The 19,023-nt window shown below is 38.2% G+C and overlaps 1 long non-coding RNA gene across 2 annotated transcripts; it reads right to left on the bottom strand.

Annotated features, from left to right (window-relative positions):
- Nucleotides 1–4,018: 4,018 nt before the first annotated feature.
- LOC145721691 (uncharacterized) lies at nt 4,019–19,013 on the bottom strand. Of its 2 annotated transcripts, XR_014145536.1 has the most exons (4): nt 16,996–19,013; nt 14,913–15,050; nt 12,772–12,839; nt 4,019–5,151 (listed from the first exon to the last, which is right to left on the bottom strand). It is a non-coding gene; the product is annotated as an uncharacterized LOC145721691 (long non-coding RNA). The 2 variants fall into 2 exon arrangements; XR_014145535.1 differs by lacking the exon at nt 14,913–15,050.
- Nucleotides 19,014–19,023: the final 10 nt, after the last annotated feature.

Below are 19,023 nucleotides of genomic sequence, written 5' to 3' on the forward strand. Positions count from 1 at the left end.
GCGCCTGGGTGGCTCAGTCGTTAAGCGTCTGCCTTCGGCTCAGGTCATGATCCCAGGGTCCTGGGATCGAGTCCCACATCAGGCTCCCTGCTCAGCGGGAAGCCTGCTTCTCCCTCTCCCACTCCCCCTGCTTGTGTTCCTGTTCTCGCTGTCTCTCTCTGTCATATAAATAAATAAAATCTTTAAAAAAAAAAAAAAAGAGTCTGTTTCTTGGTTTGTCTTTTTTTTTTTCCCTTTGCTCATTTTTATTGTTTCTTAAATTCTACATGAGTAAAATCATATGGTATTTGTCTTTCTCTGACTGACTTCACTTAGCATAATACTCTCTAGTTCCACCCATTTCATTGCAAATGGCAAGATTTCATTCTTTTCTATGCCTGAATAATATTTCACTGTGTATATATAGCACTTCTTTATCCATTCATCTATCAATGGACACTTGGGCTGCAGTAAAAATAGGGGTGCATGTATCCCTTTGAATTGGTGTTTCTGTATTTTTGGGGTAAATACCCAGTAGTGCAATTACTGGATTATAGGGTAGTTCTATTTTTAACTTTTTTTTTTTTAAAGATTTTATTTATTTATTTGAGAGAGAGAGAATGAGAGACAGAGAGCATGAGAGGGAGGAGGGTCAGAGGGAGAAGCAGACTCCCTGCCGAGCAGGGAGCCCGATGCGGGACTCGATCCCGGGACTCCAGGATCATGACCTGAGCCGAAGGCAGTCATTCAACCAACTAAGCCACCCAGGTGCCCTATTTTTAACTTTTTGAGGAAACTCCATACTGTTTCCCACAGTGGCTGCACCAGTTTGCATTCCCACCAACAATCCAAGAGGGTTCCTTTTCCTCCGCATCCTCGCCAACACTTGTTTCTTGTGTTTTTGATTTTAGTCATTCTGACAGGTGTGCAGTGGTGTCTCATTGTAGTTTTGATTTGCATTTCCCTGATGATGAGTGATGTTGAGCATCTTCTTATGTGCCTGTTGACCATCTGTATGTTTTCTTTGGAAAAATGTCTGTTCATGTCTTCTGATCATTTTTAAACTGGGTTGTGTTTTGGGTGTTGAGTTCTATCAGTTCTTTATATTTGTATACTAACCCTTTGTCAGATATGTCATTTGCAAATATCTTCTCCTATTCATAGGTTGCCTTTTCATTTTGTGGACTGATTCCTTCAGTGTGCAAAAGCTTTTGATTTTGATGTAGTCCCAACAGTTTATTTTTCCTTTTATTGCTCTTGCCTCAGGAGACATAATTAGAGAAAAAAAAACAAAACAAAACAAAACCCACTGCTACAGCCAATATCAGAGAGATTACTGCTTGTGCTCTCTTCAAGTATTTTTATGATTTCAGGTGTCACATTTAGGTCTTAAACCCATTTTTGAGTTTATTGTTAAAGAAAGTGGTCCAGTTTCATTCTTTTGCATGTAGCTGTCCAGTTTTCCCAACACCATTTGTTGAAAAGACTGCTTTTTCTCCATTGGATATTCTTTCCTGCTTTGTCACAGATTAATTGACCATATAGTTATGGGTTTATTTCTGGGGTTTTCTGTTCTATTCCACTGATCTATATTTGTTTTTTGCCAGTACCATACTGTTTTGATGACACAGCTTTGTAATATAACTTGAAATCTGGAATTGTGATACTTCCAATTTGTTTTTCAATATTGCTTTGGCTATTCGAGGTCTTCAGTGGTTCCATACAAATTTTAGGATTGTTTGTTCTAGTTCTGTGAAAAATGTTGGTATTTTAATAGGCATTACATTAAATCTGTAGATTGCCTTGGGTAGTATAGACATTTTAACAATATGTGTTTTTTCCATCCATGAGCATGCAATGTCTTTCCACTTCTTTTGTCTTGACACAATTTCTGTCATCAATGTTTTATAGTTGTTAGAGTACAGGTCTTTCAAAATTTGGTCTCTGTTTCTAAAAAGGTTTTCGTTATCTATCTTGCCTCCACCTCTCCGAAGATGTGAAATACCTAGTAAAGACCCAGTCTTAGTTCCCATAACTAAGAGTGACAGGCAAGGAATTCTCTGAAATGTTTGAAAGTTAATTGTTCAAAAGTTAACCACAATGAATTATCACCTTACACCTGTCAGAATGGCTAGAATCAAAAACACAAAAAACAAGTGTTGATGAGGATGTAGAGAAAAAGGAACCCTTGTGCACTGGTGATGGGGATAGAAAATGGTGTGAAAAACAGTATGGAGGTTCCTTGAAATATTAAAAATAGAAATACCATATGATCCAGTAATTCCATTACTGGTTATTTACTTTCCCAAAGAAAATGAAAACACTAATTTGAAAAGATATATGCAGCCCCATGTTTACTGCAGCATTATTTACAACAGCCAATATATAGAAACAACCCAAGTGTCCATCAACAGATGTATCTCTTACACACACACACACACACACACACACACAGAGGAATGTTACTCAGCCATAAAAAAGAATATGATCTTGCCATTTGCAACAATGCAGATGTACCTAGAGGGTATTATGCTAAGTGAAATAAGTCAGAGAAAGACAAATACTATATGATTTCACTTATATGTAGAATCTAGAAAGCAGAACAAATGAACAAACAAAAAGCAGAAACAGACCCAGAAATAGAGGGAATTCTGTATTGCCAGAAGGGAAGGGTTGGGGGATGGACAAAATGGGTGAAGGGGAATGGGAGGTTCAGGATTCCAGTTATAGTAAGTCACAGGGATACAAGTACAACATAGGGAATATAGTCAATGGTATTGTAATAGCATTATGCAGTAACAGATAGTAGCTACACTTGTGGTAAGCATGGTGTAACATATAGAGTTGTTCAAGCACTACCTTGTACACCTGAAACTAACATAACATCTTGTGTCAACTATGCTTCAAAATAAATAAATAAATATATAAATGTTAAAGAACAAATTTATGTTATTAGTGGGAATACTATTCCCAGATTAAAAGATTAAAAATTATAAGGTCCAAATTTTTTCCTTCACAGGTCCTGCCTTATTTAGGTCCACATAAACTAGCCACACCTTAAAAACCTTCATAGGCACTCAGATACCCAAGAAGAGAGACTGCTATAAAAATAGAGTCCGGATAGCTGTGCCTCTATTTCCCTATACACTGCCTAATATTTTCTTTCTGTGAGTTCCCACACCTATTATCACTCTTCTGCAGGGCTCAGTGGTACTCTCCAACCTTTAAGTCTTTAGTCTATGAAAGCACAGACTCCCAAAACAAGGATAGGCTCAAATGTCCAAGAGTAGGAGCCATTTCCTGCTCCTGGAGAACAAGCGAAATGGAGTTTCAGTCATCCATGTAGTCATCTCAATGTAGACATGTTACCAACTACCCAAATAAAACTCTGTTACTGATTTGACAGCAGTCGTACCCCACCAAACCCTACATGTACATGGGCAGGGCATCAGAGAATTAAGAAAAGAGGTGGAGTGAGGAGACCGCTACCTTGGGCCATACATCTATGTTGTGTAGAATCTCCATTCCGCCTATTACTCAAGAGGATCTAAGCCACTCTCTGTAAGTTGGGGTGGAAGTAGATGATATCACATTCTTATATGCTGTAAAAAGATTCTTCCCAGTGGCTCAAATGATTTTAATATCTCTCAACAGAAAACCTGAAGTATGCTAGTTCATTCAATTAAACCAACAAACAAAAAAGCTGCTCAAGATTCTCTTCAACCCTCTATTTTAATATGCCTTTCTAAACAACTCCCAATATCCTGTGTCCTTCATTCCTGTGTGTGTGTGTGTGTGTGTGTGTGTCCTTCATTCCTATAATTCATCCTTATCTAACTTGTCATAAACCCCATATTCTGACATCTTTTCTAAAACTATCAACCCAGTGTTATTCTTCTTGAAACTTGGCCTCTCCTGCTAACTCCTTCCTTACCCCCCTTTCACTGTGTTCACAAGACCCCCTCTCCATCTTTCAATTATTAAAACATTTACCTACAAGATGAGAAAAAGGAAAAAACTTGAATTTAAATCTCATTTCTGTCACTTATCATATCCAAATAAGTCACTTTTAATCTCTTTTGAGTTTCAAATTCTCCATTTAAACAACCACTGGGTGAGGATGTTAAACATAGGTTGCAGTACCAGAGGGTATTTTGATTAATTCATCTCTAAGATTCCTTAAAATCCTGAAATTCTATGTGCTTTTGATTTTGTCTATAGAAAAACAGAGACTATTTAGCTGGCAGAAATGGAAACAATTAATAGACTAAAAGAAACACCAAGAAAAGCAGAGAACAAAGTAAAAAAAAAAAAATCAAGAAAAGATTATAGAAAAGTCATGGAGAAAAAGAAAACGGTCTACAAAAAAAAGAAGAAGCTTCAAAGAACTAGTCAAGGGTACTAGCCTAAAGGGAAAACTAGACTGGGAAGTCAGTAAATAGAGAATCATTTAGAAATATCCTCTAAATGGATGATAAATTTAATTAATGTAACATGGTCTACACCTAGATTACATATCCTTCACTTCTGGAAAAATCATTCATCTCAAGGAGAGCAGACATCACTATATCTAAGAATTTGCCTGATTAGGTCTTGCTTATGTAAAAGCTATGTACTGTGGCCATAGATAACTGAGATCCACCCTAAAATCTTTGACAGTAAAAACAACAGACTAGTTACCACTGCAGTAATTACCTCTAGTTATCACTAGTTGTCAAATATATTAGGACAAATGCTTGAACTAACCTGGTTTCTTAAGAAAACTCTAAATCAGGGTTAACACATAACTAAATTTGACTGAGTTGATCTGATTAGGATCTGTATCTAAATATCAGTGCTGCTGAGGGACAAAAGAATGGAGGTGGGAGTCACACAGGCTGACAGTCAAATCATGGGTCTGCTACTCATTAACTATGCAATCACGGGTCAATTAATCAACCTCCCTGCACCACAGCTGACTCATAAAAAATAGGCTATAATAGCAGAGCTACTTTGTGAAGCTATTGCCATGACTATATAAGTAATAAATGTCAAGCACATAATATACTGTCTAGCCCAGAGCAGAACTCAACCAATGCTTTTCTCTGCATTCCCTTACTTAACACATAATTTTAAAGACTCCATAAAAATCCTACCTGCTTAAAGACTCTTCTTCAGAACTCTTATCCACCACTAAAGAAAAAAGCAAAATACATTTTAAATCAACAATAGAAAAATACAGAGTATTAAAAGTATAAGACTGATGATTTGTTAAAAAGTATTCCTTCAAGACCACACCTGGAAACCACACTGGAATGAGTATTAATTATATTATTGGTAGGCAGTTAATGCATTAAGAAATCTTACTTTCTCCTCTACATTTACCAAATGCAAGAAAAGAATGGTATTTATCAGAATTTGATACCTACAAGTGAATGTTTATAATGACCATAATTGTAACCAAACCCTATGAGACTGACAGAAAATGGTATCATTAGCAGAATCATTATCATAGACCGACAATGTCAAACCTAAATAACATGATTCTTCTGGACTTCCACTACTAGGAGCAGTTAAAAGAGACCATATTTATTTTGCTGTAACACAACAGAACTTCTCCAGCTCTTCAGCAGAGACTGTTAAGTTTAGGATGAAACATCTCATCACAAAGTTTGGTCTATAGCCACTGTATTTTGCAGCATGGCAAAACATAGCAAACAGACTCTCTCTGGCCTTATTTCAATTGCAGGTAAGTATGAAAGATTTAGTGATTTTACTGATATAAAGTATAACCTCTTGAGACTATCTACTTTCATTGTTAGAGAGTCTATCTGGACCCACCTCTTAGACCAGGGTGGTACCAATGGTTAATTCTAGGTAGTAGTACATGATGTCATTGTTCTCAACCCTCCCCATTATGTGACAAATGTCTATAGAAATCACACTTTTTCAGTCTGTAAGGCATATGTCATCAGATCCTACACTGATGAACACAAAACAAAACAAAGGACAAAGAATATCTTGAATCACTACATTCAATTACCTTGGAATTTTAATTTTTTAAACATTCAAGAAGAGGGGCGCCTGGGTGGCTCAGTCAGTTAAGCGGTTAAGCATCTGCCTTCAGCTCAGGTCATGATCTCAGGGTCCTTAGATCGAGCCCCGCCTCGGGCTCCCTGCTCAGTGGGGGTGTCTACATCTCCCTCTCCCCTACCCCTCCCCCTCCTCGAGTTCTCTCTCTCTTTCTCTCTCTCGCTCTCAAATAAATAAAATCTTTAAAAAAATAAACAAAATAAAATAAAAATAAATAAAAAATAAACATTCAAGAAGATATCCACTGTATGATTGCAACTATATGACATTCTGGAAAAAGCCAAACTTTTCAAGTTAGGAGTAAAGGGTTGCGGCAAAGGGAGGGATGAATAGGCACAGCACAGAGGACTTTTAAGGCAGTGAAACTATTCCATGTCATTATACATTTGTTAAAACCAATAGAATGTACAACACCAAGACTGAACCGGAATGTAAATTATGGACTTTGGATGATAAAAATGAGTAATGTAAATAAAACAGTGTATCACTGTGGTACAGGATGTTGACAACAGGGGAGGCTATGCATGTATGGGAACATGGGGTAAATGGAAACTCTCTGTACTTTCTGCTATATTTTGCTGTTAACTTGAAAATGTTCTAAAAAAGTAAGGTCTATTTATCGTGAAGAAAAAAAAAGGTATCCATTGAGCCTGCTATTACCATGTACTAAAGTAAGATACAGCCACCGTGAAAATTAAGATAAAGACCGAAGTAACAGAATACAGGTATTATCCACCGAATTGAAGTATATGAAAATACATAAAGCAAATAATTTTAATTGCATACTTAGGCAAGAAAAAAATGGACAACTATATAATCGAATCTTATAAACAGGGATTCACTATCATATGAAACAAAACTGGATTATCTATATAATTAAGAGTTTTTATTCTAATTTTAAATCAGAAATCATTGTTTAATCTAAGAATCATAATGATAGTTTAATAAGATAAAAAAAAGATTTTAATTACCTAATATTGCCCCAGTAATTTATGTACAAATACCTGTTAAATATTCACCAAAAGTCAAAAAAGTAACCAGCACTTCAATTTAATACAGATCATGCTACTGAAACCAGTACCATGTGATACCATCATATTACTTGCTGTTAAAATAAAATCTTAAAACAACAACAAAAATTAAGTCAGGGCTATAATTCCTGTGCAAAAAAGATTCCATAGAGCAGGCCAAAGACTGCCACCATTAGATCCCACTTGAATGGCTGGCCCTTGGTTGGTATCTGGGAACTTGGATTTTGGGAGGGTTCCCACCATTCCATAGCTGGTAAGAGTGGCTGTGCCTAAGTGTTGGTACAAACCAGGTGTCTTATCCTGTATACTTGATTTCCTTCAGGGAACCTGGAATTTTGGTATACGCTAGGGAGAAGATGCCTACATGATTATCATTTCAAGAAAACTTCAGGCACTGAGTCTCTATAAGATTCCATTAAAACTGTATCAGATAAAAATTTCTGACAATCCAGAAAATGCTTTCAGTCTTGGCTGACCATCATCACTAACTTTGTCACTGTGATACAGATACAAAGAAATTTAGCACAAGAAACTAATAAAATATGAGATACACTTTAGATTAGGTAGCCCATTACCTTAGAAGGAAATACACATATATGTCAAACATACATATGGTAGAAATGTGTTCTAATAATGTTGGATTCCAAGACAATTTTCCTTAGCGCTTTCTTTAGAGATGAAATTCAGAAAGGAGCAGTAAAAGTGGAGATATTAGAAGAAGGCAAATGAAAAAAGGATCAAGAGAGACAGCACTAACCAAAATAGTCACGTATTGACTGTTTTTACTGACACAGAATTCCTAAACTAGTGAGACTAGTATATTCAGCGTATCACCTTATATTTTCTCCTTGGTATTATACTAGTTTTCTGCAATAAAATATTTAAAAGAGGTCAAAAGGCTCCAAACTGTAGGTCTGTAAACTATTTCTGATCAAAATTTAAAACTCTCAAAATGCAGCTGCATCATGATTCCATATCAGAGATAGGGCCTGACAGTGGCTTCCTGCCTGTTGCTGTTTCTGTTTTAGGATTCATCCAGAAGAGCGTATCAAGGACTTGAGGAAAAACTCAAGTATCTCCACCGGAAACAGGTAAGAAAGACAACACTTTTCCTCGCACTTGACTCCTAGGTTTGGACAATTATGGAAAAATGTTGGCAAGTCTACTCACCAGGCTAGACCATTTTCCCTTGACCCTGTCCGGGTAGATACTGCACTTACAAAAAAGTTACGTAGGACCTTACTTGATGTGTTATTTTTCCATATCTGGACATAGAAAGTACCAATCATGTAAATAATAGATTGTACAACTCAAAAATTCTTTTGAAAAGGTTACCACCAAAGAGCTTTTAAAAGTTAAATCCAACTTTCTTTTCAGTAATTTCTTTCTTTTCAGTAATACGCCTCCTTGAAATATTTTTTTTTAATTTTTTCAACATCACTTCCTCTAATTCCTCTCTTACGTTTCCCCAGTCACTCCTCAGTCTTCTCTACCAACTCCGACTCCTCCATCCACCCCTTATATATTGGTATTCCCAGGGTTTGTTCACTGGCCTCCTTCTCATTCTATATGTTTCTCCACCATGGACAAGCTCAATCTTTGTCCAAGCTATCACTTTGCTTAATAATTCTAATCAGATTATTTCAAATCTGGACCTCCAACCTTGAAGTTCTATCTCCAGCTAGAAACTCCTAGTATTCGATTATCCAATTACTGAAAATATACTACATGGACATTGCATCAAATTCAACATATACAGAAAAAAACCTGGTCTTCCCTATTCCCACCGCTCTCCTCTCTTCATCCAATAAAGTCCTACTCATTCTTCATGTCCAATTTAAATGCTAGTGTACAACCTGGAAACATATGAATCTTCTTAGATTTCCTCTCTCCCCTAACTTTTTACATTCAATAATCATGAAATCATATTAACTATACTTCTTTTCTGTCTCTGCTTTATATTTCCCCTGCCACTGCCCTAATCAAACATGAGCTGTTAACTGATGACTTTCAGAGGGGAAAAAAAAGCCACCAACTATTGTTATTTCTTAAATGAATTAAAAAATTTTAAGCAAAATGAATGAGAAAGGGGGCGAGTGGGTGGCTCAGTCAGTTAAGCATCTGCCTTCAGCTCAGGTCATGGTCTCAGGGCCCTGGGATCAAGCTCCGCATCGGGCTCCCTGTTCAGCGGGGAGTCTGCTTCTCCCTCACTCTCTGCCCCTGCCATTCTGCCCCTGCCATTCTGCCCCACTTGTGCTCCCTATCTCTCTCTCTCTCTCAAATAAATAAAATCTTTAAAAACATTGTTTCAATTTTAAAAAATGAGAAAGATATAAGGCCTAGAAAAAGAACAACACTTAAAATTGAATAAACTGAGCCTCCTGACTTTTTCAGTATAGAAGTGTGAAAATTTGATAATGGACTGATACTAGGCTAAGGAAATATAAGCTTCCTTTGTCTTCCATTCTCTTTACATGGTTTCCTTCAATATATCCTCCACATGAGGGGCCAGCAAACTACGGCCACAGGCCAAGTCCGACCTGCCATCTGGTTCTGTAAATAAAGTTTTATTGGAGCACAGCCACATCTATTCACCTATATATTGCTATGGCTGCTTTCACACTACAATGGTAATTGGAGTTGAGAAACCACATGGCCTAAAATAGTCACGATCTGGCCCTTTAAAGAAAAAGCTTGGTGATCCCTATTTTATGCCATAACCAGAGGGCCCTAATTCAAATCTAATTTTATTACCCTTCTGCTTCAAATTCTCCAATGAATCCCTGCATCAAATACTGCCGGCTCCCTCTCTGGTAGCCATTCCATAATTCTTCATTCTTGCTGGAGAACTACAACTTTATTTGGATATTTATTGTCCCCATACACAAAGAAGGGGGCCTCACCCCAGCTTCAAAAGGAGAAATGATTATTCTAAGCTAATCACAGTATCTGATTTACCAGTGACTGGTTTAGGAACAAGCATGCGATATAACCTAGCCTATAAAATGTTAGAGGAAATTCACTGCAAGCCTCTGAGTTTTCTTCTTATTTAAAAGAAACATATAGGGGCGCCTGGGTGGCTCAGTTGGTTAAGGGACTGCCTTCGGCTCAGGTCATGATCCTGGAGTCCCTGGATCGAGTCCCACATAGGGCTCCCTGCTCGGCAGGGAGTCTGCTTTTCCCTCTGACCCTCCCCCCTCTCATGTGCTCTCTCTCATTCTCTCTAGCTCAAATAAGTAAATAAAATCTTTTAAAAAAAATAGAATAAAATAAAAATAAATAAAAAATAAAAGAAACATAGAGGGGGACCTCGGTGACTCAGTTGTTAAGCGTCTGCCTTCAGCTCAGGTCATAATCCCAGGGTCCTGGGATTGAGCCCCGCATCAGGCTCCCTGCTCCGTAGGAAGCCTGCTTCTCCCTCACCCACTCCCCCTGCTTGTGTTCCCTCTCTCGCTGTCTCTCTCTCTCTCTGTCAAATCAATGGATAAAATCTTAAATAAATTAGTTAATTAATGAAAGAAACATATAAAGAAAAACAGTCCTTCCAGTCATTGGATATTGTCATGTGAGACTAGGCCTGGAGCTGTTGCTAATTAGCCAACCAGGAAGGGAGACATAAAATACTGCCAACCTCAAAGCTGAAAAAGAGACATCTGGGATCCTGATGACATCACTGAACCATCAAAACAATTCTAGTTCCTATTGTTTTAGTCACTGTTTTGTTTTGGTTTTTTTTTAGATTTATTTATTTGAGAAAGAGAGGAAGCGTGCAAGAGAGTGCACGAATGGGGGGAAGGACAGAGGAAGAGAATCTTCAAGCAGACTCCATACTGAGCACGGAGCCCAATGTGATGTGGGGCTTGATCTCATGACCCAAGACTGTGTAAAACCAAGAGTCAACACTTAACTGACTAAGCCACCCAGGTGCCCCTGTTTTAGTCACTGTTATAAGTCACCTATTATTTGCAGCTAAAAGCATTTTACCTGATCAAGTTCCCAAGGTCTACAGGGTAAGATCTACTCTTTTCCATACGACTGAAAAACTTTCATAAGCTTGCCTTAGCTAAGTATTCACCTCATTCCAACAGTTCCCATAGCACACTTTTTGTACTGGCAAAACTGAACTGCTCATAAATCCTCCAAAGTTCACTCATACATCTTAGCCTTTGCACTGCTGTTCTGTCTGCAAAACATGTAATCTTGATGGATATTTCTCCTGCCAAACATCGTCCTTCTGCCACTTTACCTGGCAAACTTACTATTCAGTCTGCATACTTACCCTAAATTCTACCCACTCTCCTAAAACTCTAATTCCTCACTATGGACTTACAGTATCTGGAACATATCAAATACCAATAAAAAAATAACAATGGTAATCATAACCACTAGGGAACTCTGGCACATAGTAAGCACTGAATAAAGTAGAGTAAATAATAAAAATGACAATGATAATAACAAATTACTGGAGGGCAGGGATTGTGTTTTTTGAATGTTTGCATTCTACAACATCAGAATAACAGTTAGGAACTAAAAGACACTTGATAGTTACTTGTTAAGTGAACAAATGAAAATAAATAAATTGCAAAAGCAATAGACAGTTACCTTAAAAAAAAAGTCTCATTGGTATTGCTGCATACTAGCTAAGTTTTGCAGTTCTTATTGTTTGCCATTTGTTTACGATACCAGGAAGGTATTGTAAAGTCCCCAGTTTTAAGGATAGTTCCTTTTTTAAGGAGACAAATCACGATATAATAATATTTACTAAATGTAATCCACTTGTAAAAATTAAAAGATCCATTTTCATAACAGGTTCAATTTATTATAATATGCTTATAGAGAAAACATAAAACATACTAACTTAAAAATCTCTTTTTCTTATTTTCACAAAGATATCTTATGGGATTTTAGGGGTCATGACTAAAATAATGAATTTCTTTTCAGACAATACCACCTCATATTTTAAATTACCTTCAATTAACTTCTTTTGTTGTTGTTGTTCATACTGAGGTACTTAATTTTTTATTATGTTCAGTTAGCCAGCATATAGTCCATCGTAAGTTTTTGATGTAGTGTTCAACAATTCATTAGTTGCATGTAACACCTACTGCTCATCATAACACGCGTCCTCCTTAATACTCATCACCTAGTTACCCCATCCCCCCACCCCCCTCCCTTCTGTAACTCTCAGTTTGTTTCCCGGAGTCCAGTCTCTCTCACGGTTTGTCTCCCTCTGATTTCTTCCCATTGTTCATGACAGCAATGCCTACAATTAACTTCTTAAATAATCCTGAATACTAGACTATTAAGAAAGAAATTAACAAAGAAAAAAAAAAGGGGCATCTGGGTGGCTCAGTTGGTTAAGCATCTGCCTTCAGGTCAGTTCATGATCCCCAGACCCTGGGATCAAGCCCCACATCAGGCTCCCTGCTCGGCAGGCAGGAAACCTGCTTCTCCCTCTCCCTCTGCTTGCCACTCCCCCTGCTTGTGCTCTCTCACTATCTCTCTCTGTCAAATAAATAGATAAAATCTAAAAAAAAAAAAAGAAAGAAAAGAAAGAAAAAAATACATATGCAATTTACACATTAGGTTTTGTGTTTTTTTTCCATTGCTCTTTCATTATCAAAACATCCTTACTCTGACTTCATCTATGTTAGGACCACCAAAAGTAATTCACTCTGAAAAGTCTTACCTGCATTCTTACTTTGCAAATAATTGTTAAGTTTTTCTTCTCTATGTTCGGCAATTAGTTGGCGACTGCTACATATAAAAAAGGGTGATAAACAATGTTACTATTGTAATACTGATATGAAAAACATTTACCAAAATATCAAATTCTTAAGAGTATTTCAAATAATATCAGAACTAATATCAAAACTTGAAGTACCCCATATACTTCAAATTTGTAAGTTCTATACACTTTTTATTAAGTATGTAATTAAAGGAGAAAAAAAGTAAGGTGAACCAGTCATGAATTAGTAATTTAGTAATTAGTTAGTAAATTAGAGTTAGCTTGCCATAATGGAAAGTGTCTAGAACTCAGAAGTCCTAAGTCTCACAGCTATTTCCTCTTGGACAAGCCACTTCTCTTGGGCTCAAAGTCTTCCTCTATAAAACAGGCATCTTACTGCCTTATTTTACAAGGTTGTTAAGAGGATTTAAGGAAGTATTAAACCCAAAACATGGCCTTTCGGGAAAGGTGATGCCCACTACTCTGGGAAGGGCAATATGAGACCTTTCGTCATCTAATAAGAAAAGGCGCTCCACAGGATTTAAAGCAGGCTTGGGATATAGGTCTAGTAACAAAGGAGAAAGAGAAGTCCAGTCTCTTCCTGCAGCATTATTTGAACCTCTTTAACAGCTTAGAATGGTCCCAACTACCATCTGCTAGCAGAAAAGACAAGGATAATTCCTCATGAAGGTCTGGGCTAACATATGGGCTTCACGTAAGGCTTTTGAGTGTGAAGGGAAGGGTGTGTGGGCTAAAGCCAGGAGGCCCAGCTGACAGAACAGGGTGCTGGTGCTTTGGAATAGCTGAGCATATAAGCATATGTAGTAAACTAAAAAAAAGTTGTAACTTTGAAGTCTAACTGTGGATCACTATGAAGACTGAGGAATGTGGATCAGCAAGGGCATCCTAGGAGCAAAGGTCAATCATGACCAGACTGCAGAACCAGTTTCTTTCTTACTTTATTTTTTAAGATTTATTTATTTATTTATTTATTTGAGAGAGAGAGCATGAGAGGGGGTAGGGTCAGAGGGAGAAGCAGACTCCCTGCTGAGCAGGGAGCCTGATGCAGGACTCAATCCTGGGACTCCAGGATCATGACCTGAGCCAAAGACAGTCGCTTTACCAACTGAGGCACCCAGGTGCCCTGCAGAACCAGTTTCAATGGCAATGCTGTAGTAGTAGAATCAGAGGAAACAAGGGAATGATAAGAAGGTCTTTTCCTTCCAAATGACTTGTGAAAAAAGATGGTCTCTTTGGTCTTAGGGAACTTGCCAGGTTCTTGAAAAATTCAAGGGGGAAAGTATAGGAGATAGCCCTCAAGGGAAAGTATAGGGTCTTCTACTAAACTGAACATCTCAAGACCCAAGTAACTAGTTCGAAAAAACAAAGATGTTGGGGCGCCTGGGTGGCTCAGTCGGTTAAGCGTCTGCCTTTGGCTCAGGTCACGATCTTGGGGTCCTGGGATGGAGCCCCACATCAGGCTCCCTGCTCAGCAGGGAATCTGCTTTTCCCTCTGTCCCTCTCCCACCTGTGCTCTCTCTCTCTCTCTCAAATAAAATCTACAAAAAAAAAAAAGAAAGAAAGAAAAAGAAAAAGAAAAAACACAGATGTAACATTATTTGTACCCCATGCATAATGGTTATACTTGGAATGAAACAGATACAGTTAGGATCCCTAAGGATAAAGGTCTCAATAGTCCTGAGAAAAAGATTCCTGCACCATTACTACTTCTTACTAGTCTAGCCTTTTTCTTGATTTCTGGCAAATGACATGGGCTAACTCACTGCCATTCCCAAACTGCCTGAATCAAACAATGAATTCTCATCTGTTACATAAGAACTAACAGGGGTGCCTGGGTGGCTCAGTTGTTAAGCGTCTGCCTTCGGCTCAGGTCATGATCTCAGGGTCCTGGGATCGAGCCCCACATCAAGCTCTCTGCTCAGCGGGAAGCCTGCTTCTCCCTCTCCCACTCCCCCTGCTTATGTTCCCTCTCTCGCTGTTTCTGTCAAATAAATAAATAAATTCTTAAAAAAAAAACAAAACAGTTGAATTATTATATACCTCAGTTTAGTAATAACTAACATTTTAATGTAAACACTTACACTTTAAGATCATTATAAATAGAATATTCTTCTGCAGTCCATCCACACGCATCTTCAGAAAAGATATTAATACCTTGCTGAAGAAGAACCCTGACTAGATCCGCAGAATCCTAATGTACAGCAAGCATGAGGGCTGTTCTAAAATAACAGAGAGAGAACTTCACCCTTAGGAACTTAAGAGTTATTTAAACAGCTAATTTGATATACTTTATCAGGTTAATATCTTGCCTGTCAGTACAGAATTGACCATTAACAAGTTCAAGTGCTCATCTTTGTAAATACCTCCATGGCTAAAATGAAAGGACAAAAAAGAAGCCCCTTGTCCTACTTGGCTATGACAGTAGAAGTTGCTAATTTAAAGTCCTTTGATGGGGGTGCCTGGGTGGCTCAGTCGTTAAGTGTCTGCCTTCGGCTCAGGTCATGATCCCAGGGTCCTGGGATCAAGCCCTGCATCGGGCTCCCTGCTTGGCGGGGGGCCTGCTTCTCCCTCTCCCACTCCCCCTGCTCTGTTCCCTCTCTCGCTGTCTCTCTGTCAAATAAATAAATAAAATCTTGGGCGCCTGGGTGGCTCAGTTGGTTGAGCGACTGCCTTCGGCTCAGGTCATGATCCCAGGGTCCTGGGATCGAGTCCCACATTGGGCTCCCGGCTCAGCGGGAAGCCTGCTTCTCCCTCTCCCACTCCCCCTGCTTGTGTTCCTGCTCTCGCTGTCTCTGTCTCTGTCAAATAAATAAATAAAATCTTTAAAATAAATAAATAAATAAATAAATAAATAAATAAATAAAATCTTAAAAAAAAAATCCTTTAATGAACACGAAACTATGCTGAGGTCACTTATCTGAGTAGGTAAAGATTTTAAAAAAGAATTCCCCATTTCTTCCTTAATCTGATACAGTGTACTTCCAAGCCATCTAGAGGACAGGTCCGTATAAAAAGCTATTTGCAGGGGCGCTGGGTGGCTCAGTCGGTTAAACGTCTGCCTTCAGCTCAGTCATGATCTCGGGGTCCTGGGATGGAGCTCTAGGTCTGGCTCCCTGCTCTAGCCCCTCCCCCTGCTCATGCTCTCTCTCTCTCTCTCAAATAAATAAAATCTTTAAAAATAAAAAAATATTAAAAAATAAAAAATCTTATTTGCAGGCTTAAAATAACAGTATTCATACTAATGGTAATAAAACAGTCATAGTTGCAGTTAATGATGCTAAGATAAGCACGTGGTAGGCACTAAATTAAATGCTATATATATATATATATATGAAATATTACACACAACCACGCTTGAAGGATATATTATTATCCTTTTCATATCAGGAAATGTATCTGGTTATGATAAGTAATGTTTCCAAAGTCACACACCCAGCAAGTAGGAAAGCTAGGAATTAAACCCAGTCTTGTGTCAATCTAAAGCCCATCTCTTTTCTCTTTATACCCACCTATGATTTGTCCTCATTAAAGGAAAAGTCTATTCAATTAAAGTTATCTTTCATCCTTCTATCCTTACCAATGAAAACAAAAAAAATATATACTGAACATGAAAAAGGATGATGAGCCCATATTATCTGGTAAGAGTAATTAATAATCACTTAAGGATCATCTAACATCAGTATTCTTCAAAAACAAAAATCAATTTAAAGCAAAGAGTCATCCAAAAGACAAAGCAACTCCTATTTATGTTTCATATTCATCTTTTAAGGAAAATATATATGAAGTAGAAGTTTCAAAAATACTATAAAAGGGTTAAGAAGCCCAATATTGCATCATAAAGTAAAATAAAAGTTAGGAGTCCACACATTATAAAACTAATAAAACTAATATGAAACCCCTTTAGCTAATATAAAATTGTATGGCAAAAAAAAAAAAGACTGCAAATGACATCAGTCAATAATATGAAGGAATATAAATTCTACCATATACTGTTCTTCATGTTGCCCCATCAGAATAATTGCTTTCTGCCTAACTGATGACATGTAGACATTTTTCACTATATAAATTAATCCTCTTCTTATTAAGTTAATCTTTATGACTTGAGTAACTGTACCACTCTAGAACAATATAAGGTTTTAAAAAAAAAACCCAAAACTACTGTACCTTTGCAACTTATCAACTGCATGTGCATTTGCTTCTCTTTCTATTAAAAATTCCACCATTTGCTGTTTGTTCTCACAGCAAGTAAAAATGGTGAGTTCATCCTGTAAAAATGCAAAAACAATTTATAATTTACAAAATTACATATTTCCATACTGAATTTTAAAACTTATAAAGGATCCTCTAAACTCAAATATATAATATAGAAAGTACTCTCACACTTCTGTGCTTTCACCAGCTGCTCCTTCTCTTTAAAATAGCCCTCCACAGGGGGCCTGGGTGGCTCAGTCGGTTAAGCATCTGCCTTGGGCTCAGGTCAGCTCAGATCGTGATCCCAACATCCTGGGATCCAGCCCCAAGTCAGGCTCCCTGCTCAAAGGGGAGTTGGCCTCTCCCTCTGCCCCGCCCTTATGCTCCTGCTCTCTCGCCCACTCTCTCTCTCAAATAAATAAATAAAATCTTTTTTAAAAAATAAAATAAATAAAACTAAATTAAATAGCCCTCTTCCACCTCTTCAACAGATTAACTGCAGTCATTCTCCAAAACTCACTTCATTGACTGGTTCCAAGAATCTTGGCTTCTATCACAGTATTTATTATGGTATACTCTAGTTATTTTATTGCACCCCCTCTAAACCAAGAGCTTCTTGAGGGAAGGGATTTTTTTTTTTCTCTATGTCTACAAAATCTAAAACATAGCAGTAAATGCTTTAAGTATTTTTATTGAGTTAACAACCTAAATGATTATCTCTGGAGTAGTGTTTTTTAAATTACATTCCAAAGAACACACACTTTGCTGGAAGGTAAGTACTGTGCCCCAATAGAAAGATTCAATGATCATCTATGTTTGAGAAATATTACAAAACTGCACTATATATCAAGCACAAAAGAAATCCGTTTAAATTTGCTTATCCCCATTTGACAGTACTTTTTTGTGGCAAACATTAACATTTGAGAAATTAGAGTTTCGGGGATATAGTTTTGAGAGCTTTCCAATAAAGATGAAGGTTTTCAGGGTGCCTGGGTGGCTCAGTCGTTAAGCATCTGCCTTCAGCTCAGGCCATGATCCCAGGGTCCTGGGATCGAGCCCCACATCCTGCTCGGCGGGAAGCCTGCTTCTCCCTCTCCCGCTCCCCCTGCTTGTGTTCCCTCTCTCACTGTCTCTCCGTCAAATTAATAAATAAAATCTTAAAAAAAAAAAAAAATGAAGGTTTTCTCCAGGTTACACAAACATGCTTGATTCTCTTCTATCAATGGTATCAGGATCCCAGATGTCAACATAAGGCACTCTTGATCCAAATGGGTCACTGAGGAGTTGGATTCGGAATTAGAAGAGTGGCTTTGGGGCAACTGGGTGGTTCAGTCAGTTAAGCGACTGTCTTTGGCTCAGGTCATGACCCCCAGGGTCCTGGGATCCAACCCTGCATCAGGCTCCCCTGCTTCTCCCTTTCCCTCTGCCCTTCCTCCATACTCATGTTTGTTCTCTGTCTCTCTCAAGTAAATAAAATCTTAAAAAAAAAAATCATTAAAGTGAAATCTTAGACAATTAAGTTATTTCAAAATATTTTCATTCAGGGAATGCAGGAGCTTCCAAATATGAAAAACTGACCCTACCTATGTCAACCAACAGTGTTTCTGTAAGGGCGGTGGTAGAAATAATGCATGTCACAGAAACAGAAGGTGGACTGGTGCGCGTGGTCATCAACTACTCCCCATGTGCAGCTACCACCCCACTGAGGAACTACACAAGGCTGAGCAGGAACTACTCTCTGAAATGGGAGACCCCAATGTGGTACATGGCGGGAAGAGTGGCTACAAGCACAAGTAAATGCTCCTGTAGGATGTCATGACCTGATCCCTTTGCTCTCATTTTCAGAACCTTGGGGCCTCGAGTGCCCAGGGCCTGCAACCTGCTGCTTTCTCCTCCCACTTGCACTCACCCAAGTTACCCCACTGGGTCAGGGTCTCCCACCCATTCCCAGCAGCACCCATTTCCTAAGCCCCTGCACAGCACCCAGCCTCCACCACCTCC

Source organism: Leptonychotes weddellii, chromosome 5 (assembly GCF_054177405.1).
Source record: "Leptonychotes weddellii isolate Sample4059 chromosome 5, ASM5417740v2, whole genome shotgun sequence".
Taxonomy (NCBI): domain Eukaryota; kingdom Metazoa; phylum Chordata; class Mammalia; order Carnivora; family Phocidae; genus Leptonychotes; species Leptonychotes weddellii.